Consider the following 8,460-nt stretch of genomic DNA (forward strand, 5'->3'; position numbering starts at 1 on the left):
CGCAACATTGGGATTCAATGGTTTCGATTTTTTTTTTTTTTACTTTGCTGTAAATTGCTTGTCTAGACAGATTTGCAGTTCCAATCTCTTTAAAAGTAGGACTTTGCCTCAATTACTGATGTAATCCACTGATTGAGTACATCATTATTGTTAAAAGCAGTCTTGCCCTGCATTGCTTCCATTTTCCTTAATCTAGCAGTCTTGGTGACTGACTGGCTGAAGTTCCACCCCCCCCCCGAAAAAATGTCTGCTTTGCCTGAAGAAACATACATGAGGCTAGCTCAACAACTGAAATGTCTTGTAAGTAAAAGCTGTTCACATTTCAAGACTGGGTAAAAAACATTTTTAGCTCAATGGCCTGGACTCTGTTGCGGCAGCCAATATTAATTGTAAGAGCATGCAAGACTGTCAAGACAAAAAACAAAACAAAACATGGCCTACATGTTCCAAAGCAATTACTAAGCATCCATATTCAGACACTTTAAAAAGGACTGATGGTCAACAAGTACTGAAATCCTACCATGGGGAAGCTGGCTCCATTTTATAGTATCTAAAATTGGGTATCCAGAATTTAACCTCCTGGACCTAATCATGAATCCCTTTTGAAAAAAGAAATTGCCCTTCGGTCAAGTTGCTTAAAATCACACATTTTAAAATCTCATTTTCATTTTACATGTACCTTACTTAACTTAATATTCTTGCACACCTCTGATAACAAAACTACATTGCCCATTTTAACTTTTGGAAATCAAAGGGAATTTGACACATACACTATGCAGTTTTATCCCACTAAAATCCTACTTAAAGCAAACTTCCTTAAGCGATTTGTTTGCTCTGCCAACATGACCTTGTAGGTTCTTGGAGAGTTTGGAGCGTTTTATTTTACTGATTGTTTGGTCATTTCCTGAACGTGAAATTAGTTCAGCTTCATAAAACATAGGATTTCTCCTCTTCTATTTTCTAGCAATGTTGAGTCCTTCTTGTACTGAAATAGATACCATATGATTTATGCAGCATGCAAGGAAACATTGTCATTGCTAGAGGGAGCTCTTTTTCTAATAGAAGGGGACGTAAATAAATGTTATTTATTACAATTTGGAGTCCTCGAACTGTAAGGCAAAATGTGCCTTTAAGACTTGGAAGATCATTTCCTATACATGTATAGCATATGCAGTTAATAACAATTTTGCTCTCTAGTATTATACAGACAGTAGAAATTCTGATTCACTTAAGTCAGGTCAAAAGCCACAGTTCACATTCATTGGCACTTTGGCCCAAATGATACCCAGATGATTAACTGTTTTCTTTTTTGTTAATTTGATGATAGTGGGCCAAAGATTCACTAAAGGAGACCTAGGGCACATATAGACAGAGGAGACCTACAGCACATACAGAGATTACACTTAGACCAGTCTTAGTGAACCCAGATCAATCTAAACCCATAGCTACAGAAGTTTGGTGCACATAGAGTAGTATAAAAATGGTGAAAGGGACCTAAGATAGATTTTGTGCTAGGAATGCACCAATTGAGATTGATTCAGGTTAGATCAATGTATTGAACTTATGAACTGTTCCCTAGATGTTATAATGGCTCTGCCACTGACCTGCTTTGGTGGCCTCCAATTGCTTCACTTTGCTGTGCCTTAGTTTTCACGTTATTTGTTAATCATTTGCTGACTACCAATCTTGAACAAAGCAAAAATGAAGACATAAGCTCTGCTTACAATTCATATTCTTGCTGCCACTCTTTAGTGCTGGCACACTCTTTCTGAGAAACCAAGGATGAGCATGGGAAATTGTTTTATTGATTTGCTTCTACCCAGGTACTGGTGGAAGAACCCTGAGGATTTCTGACCTGTAAAAGCAAGCCAGCAAACAAGCCATCAAGCTCTGCTTAGAGAGCTGGACAAAATAACATCTTACAAGGTCAAAATGTTTCCTCTTTAAAACATTGGTCACACATGGACAATGACAAAAGCCTAGTGGTCTGCAAGTGAAACGTGTTTTGAGCCGATTGCTCAGCTTTAATAAACAACCTGGCCTCATGTTTTGCGCTAAATTTAGATAAGGGGTGGAATGAATGGAAATGAAATGATCGTTCAGAGCAATCCAGTCTGAAATGTATTCCTACAGTGGTTTATACCAACACCAAATGAGTCCTCATTGGGCATGATCTTGGCAGAGAAGTGTGGGTCAAGCTGAACAGACTAAGATCTGGATACAGACGCTTCAATGGACTGAGATCTGAATACAGATGCTTCAAAACAACACTGTACAACACATGTACACTTAATGAACATCTTGGATGGCCCCTTGTGTGAATGTGGTGTCCAGAAGACAGCACAATACTTCATCAAAAGCTGCGATCTTTACAAATGCCCAGATGGGGTAGATGGAATTCATAGACTGAGCCATAATACCAGACAGTGGCTCATAGCTGGCTGGAGGGAACAAGTGTGGGGTGCAGGGGGCAAAGATTGAAAACAGGAGCTTCGCCATTTCAGATCACTGAGAGCCTGGGGGTGGGGCTGGCCTGGTGCTCAGGCAGAGGAGGTGAGCTCTGGCCGAGGCTAGACCCATCATTTTTACATTACTCTATGTGCCCTGATTGTCTGTTCAGTTTCAGCTGTAGAACACTTTCTGCGTGCCTACCACGCAATAAGTATATCTTCTGGCCTAAATCTCCATTCTCTTCTATTTCTTAACTGTGTAACTAATTACTGTCCTACTGGAGCTGCAATATATAAGGCAAACAATTTGATATTGGTTTCTAGTTAACCTCTAAGGCAAGGATACAGCCTTGCCTTCATTGCAAAAAAAAGTTATTAATTTGAGAATTATCTATCTAAATGGAAAGTCTGAGTGAAAACAAGGTCATTTTAATAGAACTGACAAGGTCAAATTAATGACTAAAAAGACCTTTGGGCTTGATCCTGTAAACACTGAAATCAACTGGGGCACTTTGATTTTCCTCAGGAACAGACACTAATCATTGGCTTCCCTTTGTTCACACAAGCAGGTTAATAAAAATACTTCCATGAAAAATGAAGCACATAGGTAGTTGTTCGTGGATCTGGAGGGGTGTGTGCATGTGTTAGAGAGACAAAAGTTACATTTCTGTACCTTTCCAAAAATTAATTTTATATCCCTCATGCTCTTGAAAAATAAATCATAATGCAAATTCAAAACCTGCCCTTCATTCTCAGTCTTTAAATTGAACAAAGGTTTTCCCAAAGAATATAGAAGTTGGTTCACACTTTATTTTTCATATATTTGTTGTGTACTGTTTGCTTTGTTGTACAAACTATCCAAGTATCACTTTAGATCGGGGGTTGGCAACCCTTGGCACCCGTGCCAGAGCATGGCACATAAGGCCATTTTGTTCAGCACGCTACAGCCAGCCTGGGCTCTGGAAAGCTGCTGCTGGCCACAAAGTCAGCCCAGCAAACAGCCCAGGCTATGTGGCAGGCAGCAGCTTCCCAGAGCCCAGGTTGGCCCTGGGAGGCAGCCAGGAGGCTGCAAACAGCTGCACTGGGTTCTGGAGCCTTGGCACCAGCTCCATGGTGGCTGCTACATGCACACCTCAGGATGCACAGTGAGGAAGGGGCTTGGGGCTTGTCTGCCTGGAGGCACCCATGCACCCGCCAGCAACAAGGATCAGGCCTCTGTGGCTCCCCTGGCACACCAAGTCGAGGCACATGTTGAGGATGGGGTGTTTTGGGCGCTCCAGCAAAGAATGTTGCCAACCCTTGCTTTAGATAATGTTTTAATTTTAAGAAAATGCAATAGTTTAAGAGATGATAATTAAGCCATACCTATTTCTCAGTCTTCAAACAGAGCTAATGTGTACAATACAGATGTCTTATTTCCATTTCAAGATGTTTTCTATATTGGCTGGGACTGCTCAATTCTGTAGCTTTATATTAAACAAGTTGTTGAACAGAAGTATGAAGTATAGGCACTGTAGAAAGGCAAGTGAATTTAAAAGTATTATGGGTATAGGATGCGTTTTTCAAATATACCTAACTGGTTCCAGAGTCTAAGTTCCAAAGGACCTTAGCTCCTAAATCATGTAGTCAATTGGGAAAATTTATCAATACTGTAGTTTCTATGTCTAACAGTCATTACTAGCACCCTGCAAGTGGTACCATGTTTAATAAAATCCCTCACTTGTTTTTCCTCTTAAAGAAAAAGTATAATCTTTAAATATGCAATGCCTTTTGAACAAGTGTTATCCAGATTGCTAAAACTGGCAAAGTTTCTTTCAGGCATCAGAATTCAAATTTACTAGATCCAATCTTTTATAGAGATCCATCTTGAAGAGAGGTTTCAAAGAACAAAACACTCTTAAATTTACAGCTATTGCTACATTACAAAGGTCCCACATCTCAGTTTTGATTCTAATATCATTGAGGAATTTGACTCACTTTTCTTAAAGACAATGTTTCATTTTCAGTACAGTCGAAAGCCACATTTAATCTCCCAAACCTGGCAGTATTGCCAACTCCCACAGTTTTATTGGAAGTTTCATAATATTTGATGCTTTACTTAAACTCCAGCCCTGGGAATCAGGTGATTTGAGCTTGCATGCCTTTTTGAAAAACCAAGCATTCTAGCATTCACAGTTGCAGAGGAAAGTTTGAACATCTAAATGCTGAAGGCTCTGGAGCAGGGTGGCATCCCCAGGGGTGGTTTTAAGCCCCTGGAGGTCCAAAACCGTTCCCATTTTGCCCTGCTTGCTCTGGGAACAGTGTCCCTTTCACTTTCCTGCCATGCCTTGATGTCTTTTATGGTTACAAAAGGGAGGCTGCCCCATGGCTTTCCAGACCTGGTCTTGCTCTAATGACTACCTGGTGACTGTGGTCCTTTGCCTCATGGGATAATTGCTTGGCTCTGTACCACACCTACACCATGCCCCATGCCTCGCAGATGCCATCATTGTGGATGTTCTTTCTGTCACATGTCTACACTCTCACAGCCCTCTGCTGGGCCCCCAAACCCTTTGTCTCTCACACAACGCTCTTCTGGGCCTTCAGACTGCACAGCCTCTCTCTCAGCCCCACTCAAGTCTCCTGGCCCCTCGGTCCCTGACTCAGCCACTCTCTGGGCTGCCAGATCACTTGGTCCCTCACTTGGCCCATTCCTAGGTCCTCAGACCTCTTGGCCTCTCAGTCATCACTTCTCTGGGCTGCCAGGACCTTAGTCTCATTCTTGACCCCTCTCTGGGCTGCCAGACCCATTGGTCCCTCACATGGCCTCTCACTGGGCCTCACTATTCCTGGCCCCTTGCTAGGGGACCAGTCCCACTCTTTCCTGGCCCCTTGCTGGGCTGCTGGACCCCCTGGTCCCACTCATCCTCAGCCCCTTGCTGGGCCTCTGGACCCTTCTGCTCCTTGCCTAGGCTTCTGGGCCCCTCTATTGTCATTCTCTGTCTAGGTCCCACTCTGGGCCTCTGAACCATCCAGTCCTGTTCCTGCTTTTATTTTGGGGTGTGAACCCCTAGCCTTTCCCTACTGTGTTATAGATTTGAGCTGGTTTCTGATCACTTATACTGGCTTATGTGTAATTTCTGTCCCATATCTGCGATATTCTGTCGCATATTTAAAAGTATTTTAACATAGTATTTTTATAAGGGCCATTAGGCTGTATTATAAGTCAGGGCAGTATTAGTGGCTGACAAGTGTCCCTCGATAGTCCTGTCACAATCTGCTTTAAAGGAACTTTTGGAACCAGTAGGATAGTGATTACATTAGGGTGGAGCCTAGCTTTTTCTCCTACTTATTGAGGTTGGGTAGTACTTGTACTATAAGGACATAATCAGGTCAGTTATATAGCTGCTTCTCTGGATTCAAGCAACATCATGGCATGCTCAAAATATCTAGACTGAAAATTTTCATGTTCAAATTTCATTTCCCTACAGGAACAAATGAATTGCCATACTGAAAAACTACCTAGTTCAAGGGCCTGTCTCTGGCTCCGACTCATACTAGATGTTTAAGAGAACATAAGAGCAAGAACTGCTATTTGCTGGGTCAGACCATATGTTCACCTTGCCTAGTACCCTGACACACAATGGCAGAGTGTGGATGCTGAAAGGGAGAATGAACTGGGTATGACCAAGGTTTTTTCCAGTGTTCCTCTCTCACTGGCACCCTCCAGCATTTAGGCTCTAGGAAGCTCTGATTCAGAGGCTGTACCCCTAAATCCCATGATCAATAACTACTGATATACTCTTCCCCTAAGAATTTGTCCAATCCCTTCTTGAATCTGGCTACGCTGTCAGTTTCCACAACATCTTGTGTCAATGAGTTCCACACTTTAATTACACACTGTGAGAAAAAAAATAACTTCCTTTTGTTAGTTTTCAACTTATTACCTATAAGTTTCATTTTATGACTCATTTTATTGTGAGAAATAGTAAATAATAAATCTCTATTTACTTTCTATTCACCATTCAGTATTTTGTAAACCCCTATCATGTCCCCCCTCAAGCATCTCTTTTCTAAACTGAATAGGCCTAGCCTCTTTAGTTTCTCCTCAAGGGGAATGTCCTTCCATACCACTAATGATCCTTGTTGCTCTTCTCTGTACCTTCTCTACTACTTCTATATAATTTTTGAGGTGTGGAGACCAAAACTGGGCACAGTATTTAAGGTGTGAATGCACCATGGATTTATAAAGGTATATAATGATACTTTCTGTTTTGTTTACAATTCCCTTAATAATTCCTAACATTTTGTAAGCACTGAAGTGACATTTTTAGTGAACTGTCAACAATGATTCCCAGATCTCTTTTGTATGTGGTAATAACTAATGTAGAGTCTGTAACAGTGTAGGTACGGTTTGGCTTATTTTTGCCCATGTGCATCACTTTACGCTAGGGGTGCACCAATAAAGATTTTCTTGGCTGACGCTGATAGCCAATTATTAACTAGCCATATCAACTGATACCAATCCAATAACCGATTTACAGGAATGCAGCCAGGCAGTGTGGAGAGCAGTACCCTGCAGGTAAAACTGTGGAGGGGAAAGAGTGTGGGGAGGCAAATTGAGGCCCCTCACAGTGAGGAAGAGAGTGGGGCAGTGGCAGGGGCTGGGAGCACTGCCCAGCCAAGTTGGTGAATCGGACCCCAGGGCCAGGGCGGGGAGCAGGACAGAGCAACAAGTAGCTCATACAGAGGGTGAGGGGGAGAGGGAGGGAAGCTCCCTGACACTGCATGCACCTCCAGGGGAAGCATGGAGGGGGATGTGCCCCCCCAGATTGTGTGGAGGGTGGATGCAGGCTACCCACTGTGAGCCTGGGGCCGGGGTGGTGCTAACCTCTTCCTGATGGGGGGGCTGGCTCAGGGCTAGGCTCAGAGAAGGCAGGGGTAGGGCAGGCTCATGCTGTGCAGGGTGAGTCGTGGTGGGGGTGGTTAAGCAGGGGCTAGGGCTTATTTTAGGGTGACTATAGCCACTGGGAAAAGGCTGGTGCTGCCCCTGGCCCTGAGCACACAGCAGGCAGCCCACATCTACCCCTTGCACAAATCCAGGGGGGCGGTCACATGGACCCCCATACATCCCCTGGGGGGGTGCAGCTGTGGGGACCCATCCCCCTCCCCACTCCTCTGCACCCCCTGGACGAGCCACCCGCAGCTCCATCCCACTCCCTGACCTAGCCCCGGGGTCCCATTCAGCACCCTGCCTGGGCAGCACCCCCAGCTCCAGCCCCTGCCCCACTCCCTCCTTCACTGTAGGGCAACCCCCACACCCCTTCTCCTCCATAGACTTACCTGCAAGGCACTGCTCTTCACGCTGTCAGCTGCATTCCTGGCCATGTGCATGCTGCAGCTGTGCTCATGCACACGATGTCCTGGGGTCCCAGCCAGAAGGCACATTAATTTACCTCTACTTTACACCTATCTACATTGAATTTCATCTGCCATTTAGTTGCCCATTTACTCAAGAGTGCCAGATCCTTCTGTTGTTCTTTGCAATTTGCTATGGTCTTTACCACTTCAAATAATTTTGTGTCATCTCCAAATTTGGCCACCTTGCTACTTACTCTCTTTCCCAAATTATTTATGTTAAACAGCACTAGCCCCGATACAGACCACTGAGAGACCCCATGGTTTACTTCTTTCCATCATGAAAACTATTTATAATCACTCTTTGTTTTCTATTTTTAAACCACTTTCTAAGCCATGAATGGACGTGCCCTGTAATCCCATGTTTACCTAACTTCATTAAGAGCCTCTGATGGAGGAGCTTATCAAACGCTTTCTGGAAGTCCAGATATACTATGCCAAATGGATCACCCTGATCCACCTGCTCACTGACTTCCTCAAAGAATTCTAGTAGGTTGGTGAGGCATGATTTTTATTTGACAAACCCATGTTACTTCTTCCCCTGCAAGTTATGTTCATCCTTATGCTGAGCAATTCTTTTTCTTATTATTGTTTCTACCAATTTTACAGGTAG

This window comes from Alligator mississippiensis, chromosome 3 (assembly GCF_030867095.1).
Source record: "Alligator mississippiensis isolate rAllMis1 chromosome 3, rAllMis1, whole genome shotgun sequence".
Classification (NCBI taxonomy): domain Eukaryota; kingdom Metazoa; phylum Chordata; order Crocodylia; family Alligatoridae; genus Alligator; species Alligator mississippiensis.